We start from the raw sequence: 5582 nt of genomic DNA on the forward strand, positions 1-5582 counted from the left end.
TGGTATGTAGAACTAATAATTATGACCAGTTGTGTTTTATTTTCTTACAAAAAAATTAGAAAGCTATTAGTATTTTACCGTATTTAGGAGCCATATATGACAGAGCTTTTACTCTTTTTGAATTTCACAAATTTTTCTTTACAAAATTAAGTGCTCTGTTTTAAACTAGAGGGCCAGGGTCACTAAACATATAATGAAGACAGATTTTTAATTGCATATAGAGTTTAATATTATAAAGTTTTCTTTGGACTTCAAGTACAGGAAAATTTACTGAAAATTGTTCTTCATTTAGAAGCACTAATTTATTTTCCCCAATCTTTATTCTTGCTTGATTGGGGTTTTATAAGGGCATACACATCAGTGAAGACCAAGGAGAACGCGTTTTCATTTCTTGACAAGAAAACTTTCTGTTTCATTTAAATTTTGTAAGAAAACAAATTGGAGAAAAACTTAGAAAAAGATTTTGATATTTATTTGTTTTGTTATTTCAGACTATTTTTAAGTCTTTATGAGCTAAAATTGGTTTGCATTTCCTTGACACCCATTATTATAGATTATACCAAACTATGAAATAAATAATTGTGATTGTAGAAATTGTAACAACTTGAAGCATAAAGGAGAAAAACATGTTCTTCCCGAGTTTGAAATGCTATATATATATATATATATATATATATATATATATATATATATACACATGAATGAATGGAACTTTTGAAATTTAAATTTAAAAANCTCTCTCTCTCTCTCTCTCTCTCTCTCTCTGTGTGTGTGTGTGTGGTGTGTGTGTGTCTCTCTCTCTCACACACACACATATTGTGTGTGTGTGTACATATATATAGAGAGAGAGAGATTTAGTATATATATATATATATATATATATATATATATATATATATACACATGAATGAATGGAACTTTTGAAATTTAAATTTAAAAAGTTATAAAATTGAAACAAACACTAATTTAGCTTGTTTTAACACATTGCATAGTACTGATATATGCTAGGTTATTCATTTATTTTGGATTTCTACTGTCTGTTCTGAAGGGACAGTTTTTTTTTTTTTTTTTTTTTTTTGACTTCTAAAACAAATACTTAGGACATTCTCTCAAGGGAAGCACTAAGCCACAGGTGCTGGTGCTTGTCATGGCTGTTGGGATGATTCTCCTGTGCAAATACTCATTTCTGGAAAGCATTGCTAAGGGTGTTAGGGAGGTCCACTTAAAGTTGTATTTGATTAGATACAACCAGGAACACAGAATTCCAGATAAAGATCCAATACTTGTAGTTCATATAACATTATTTTGTTTGTTTTTTGCCAAAATTTAGTGGACAGTTAAGTGAGGGTTTTGGATATGAACCAAATATTAAAATGATAAAACTATTTATTTATCTGTCAAAACCAGTAGGTGCTTTTACAGGAAGGAGGTTAAAACAAAAAGTTATTTAGAAAACCTGCCCACTTTCCACAATGTTCAGGGAACATACTTAAAGTACAATTAAAAGGAATACAGGAGCCAGAGGTTTGGAGGAAGTTGGGAGTTGTCCTTTAGTTATTGGCATGCTTGTCATACACATGAACTCATAGTGACTGTCGATACCTATCCAAGGCTTGCACAAAATCAAGGCAGTTACATTTCCAGCATGGATAGAGAAGGAGCGATGAAAGCTGATGAGCTGATGGCAGCTGATGGCTGCTGGGTAGGAGATTGCTACTTTCCTTTGGGCAGAGGTAATCAGCGATAGCTTATTCATCCTTCAATGGAAGGCCCCAAAGCAGTACTATCTAAATTGAATGGATTATGTAAAACAAGAGATAGAGAATATAAATTTGGAGATTTGATGCAGGGCAGCAGAAATGAATATGATGTATGAAATTTTTGAAAATTAAATATAAAATATCATAAAAATAAAACAAGCACGGACTTAGCTTGTTTTAAAGCAATATATAGAACTGATATAATTCAAATTATTTGATTGCCTAATTTATGGCACAATTTTGACTATAAATTATAGATTAAATATATTTATTGCACACTTTAATTACAGTTGAATTATTAATTTACAGCTACATGTTCTTATTAAAGAACAAATTTTGAGTTTAAAATTTTAAGCAGCAGAACGAGTGTTATGACTTGAAGATCATATTGTATTGATATTTTCAGCTCCTATGTTAGTTAAACTTGCTATTATGGACATTTCTTTTCTCAAATATATATTTTGTTAGTAACAATATTAAGGCCTTCCCTGTTTACCTTATTGGAATATAAAATACACATTTTCATAAAGTGAAAATCTGTTAAGCAAATATTAGCAGGTACAGCCTTTATCATCATTGGATAATTTCTCATACATTGTAATTTTAACTATTCCTATCACATTCCACCCATTAGAGGGCAGTAACATCACATTGACAGTGTTACCTACACGTAAAGGTAGCACAGGACCACCATTACTAAATATGCCCAGTATACTCAGGGATATACTCATTATATGATGCTTGTATGACTTTTCCAAGGAAGGTCATTGTGCCAGGTGACTAATCACAAAGGTTAAATTTCTTTTTTTTTTTTTTTTTTAATATTTTTATTACATCTTTTCCTCAATTACATTTCCAATGCTATCCCAAAAGTCCCCCATACCTTCCCCCCTACTTCCCTACCCACCCATTCCCAGTTTTTTTTTTTTTTTTTTTTTTTGGCCCTGGCGTTCCCCTGTACTGGGGCATATAAAGTTTCCATGTCCAATGGGCCTCTCTTTCCAGTGATGGCCGACTAGGCCATCTTTTGATACATATGCAGCTAGAGTCAAGATCTCCGGGGTACTGGTTAGTTCATAATGTTGTTCCACNCATGGGGTTGCGGATCCCTTCAGCTCCTTGGGTGCTTTCTCCAGCTCCTCCATTGGGGGCCCTGTGATCCATCCAATAGCTGACTGTGAGCATCCACTTCTGTTTGCCAGGCCCCGGCATAGTCTCACAAGAGACAGTTATATCTGCATCCTTTAAATTTCAAAAGACAATAGAAACAACAATTCAGCTAACCTATTTTGTCAGTTTCCTTTTTAATCTGTTTACAAGATTTAATTCACTTTATGTAAGATAAAAGAAACAAGGATATATATTAGAAAGTGAATTTTAAGATCATGTTTATCTCAACTTTGTTTTAGAGAAAGACATGCAAAGACTTGGATAGGCATCTTCCTCTCTTGTTTGTCTTAATGTTGTCATACTTGTTTAATATGGGTAGGCTTTTTAACTGTATTTTTCTCATTGTCATATTTCTTTGTGTATTTGTAAAAGAAAACAACTGTTTGTAGTAAAGGAAAATTGCAGCAAATGTTGACATTTGTTCACATAATGATTGCCCTATTTTTCTTACTTTTCACGTATACATAAGTACCATAAAGCTATTCATTGAAATATTTTAAAAATTTACACAGTAGTTTAGCATTAATTCTTAGAAATAAAATATACTTCACTAGAAAGTTCAAAGGTAATTCCTAGACTATAATATCAATTTGCGTACAGAAATTTTAATCCAGCAACATGGCTGCTTTGGCTGGAATACATACACACTTTTAATGTAGTCCTTTAATTCCAAACAACATAAATTATAGAATGAAACAGCCGTGTTTGAAAGTGACATCTAATTGAGGGACAAAGTGATGAATCAAGGAAAGATCTAACCAAATGAAACTGGTAGGATATGCCCAACTTTCATGGGAACAGCCAGGAAAATGAGGATGGTCAGCTAGAGCACAGCTCAATCATTTGAGTTCACATAATTTCATTTTGGTGCAGTTCAGAGTTAGGTCAGTTCTGCTCAGTCAGCCAGCACAGGAGACATTGTAGTGGAGTTAAGCTCAGATGATGCAAAGACCTGAGTGAAGTTGAGTCTCTTTGTGAGTTCATGCAGTTCACTGCAGCTCAGCAGAGCCAGTTGAATCCAAAGAATCAGAAAGACCCAGAATATTAGGACACATTGCTAGAGTCAGTTTGAGGCAAGTTCAACAATTCTGTGAGAAGCTAAGAGAAGCCAGATTGAATTAGTCAGCTTGGAGAGGAGTTTAAGTCAGAGCAACTATGTTGATGCAGCCAGGCATGGTTGAGAAAGAAATAGACAGGATGAGCTTATTCAACAACAAGCACAAATAAATAAGGTGAATCAAAGAGTATTACAAATTTGTTCCATTAAATCCTTTTACAACTAACTTTTGTTTCTATAAAGGTGTGTATTGTAGGAACATGTTATATCATCTGTTTTATTTCAGTGACTTTAGTGCAAACATAAAGTCATGAAGTGTGATGTAAAAAAAAGAAAAATAATTTTCTATAAATGATTTATCTTAAAAAGTTTCATACTTAGACTATGCAAGTAACATCAACACTCTATAATATAGTAAGCTAACTGCCAGGGAATCATTAATAGAAAACTCAAATGGTCAAAGAATTTTCAGGATCACTAGATATCAAAGAAATATCAGTTAAAACTATAATGAGATATATTTGAAACAATTTTACCAAAAAATAGAAAGAAGTATTACAAATTTTAATCTAGATTTAGGGAAAATTAAATATCTTTACTTGAAATATAAATTATTAAAATGATTATGAATAAATGTATGAGGTTTCAGGAGCAAACATATGATAAACATATCACAGTACTGAATATATGTCAAAGAATATGATATTTTATCAAATAAGACATTTGGATGCCTAGGGCTATTATAACTTTATTCACAAAAGTGAAGAGATAGAATTAATCTATATTTTAGCAATATCCATGCATATATGCATGTACAAACATAATATCTTTTCAACAAAATGTTGTAACTAACATTTACTGCAACATGTATAAAATTAAAGGATATTATATTAATTGAAATAAAACTCTGACATCTATGATATGTTCTTTCTCTATGTGGTTAGTTTTAAGAGATTGAAGTTAATACAAATGTAAGCTAGTAATTACTGTATCCTGGAAAGTCAGGAGAGGTGAAAGAAATTTGAATGTAATTATAAAACAGAGTTTACAGTGTCTTTGACATGTTTGGGTGATTATATTTTAAAATAACTTGTCATATATATTTATAAATGACAAGAAAAAAGAGCACCAAATCCAAGGTGTGATAAGAAATTGAAAATTTTAATTACCTTAATTTGACCACTACTGAGTTGATACATGCATTAAAGTATTATACTAGACTGCATAGGTTTGTAAATGATGAAAATCAAAAATCTCAAATATATCTTTAAAGAGGAGAAAATAACATTAATTCTTATTTGATTGTGGCATCCTGTTTATACATGTCAACTTAACCACATCTCATATCCTAACTTTACGCAAATTGAAAAAAAAGATAAAAACCACCAACAGATTGGGAAAGGATCTTTACCTATCCTAAATCAGATAAGGGACTAATATCTAATATATACAAAGAACTCAAGAAGGTGGACTCCAGAAAATCAAATAACCCCATGAAAAAATGGGGCTCAGAACTGAACAAAGAATTCTCACCTGAGGAATACCGAATGGCAGAGAAGCACCTGAAAAAATGTTCAACATCCTTAATCATCAGG

At 31.8% G+C, this 5582-nt stretch overlaps 1 pseudogene; it reads left to right on the forward strand.

Annotated features, from left to right (window-relative positions):
- The first annotated feature begins 1663 nt into the window (after nt 1-1663).
- LOC110292410 overlaps nt 1664-5582 on the forward strand; it is a 22962-nt pseudogene continuing 19043 nt past the window's right edge.

Source organism: Mus caroli, chromosome 4 (genome assembly GCF_900094665.2).
Source record: "Mus caroli chromosome 4, CAROLI_EIJ_v1.1, whole genome shotgun sequence".
Classification (NCBI taxonomy): Eukaryota; Metazoa; Chordata; class Mammalia; order Rodentia; family Muridae; genus Mus; species Mus caroli.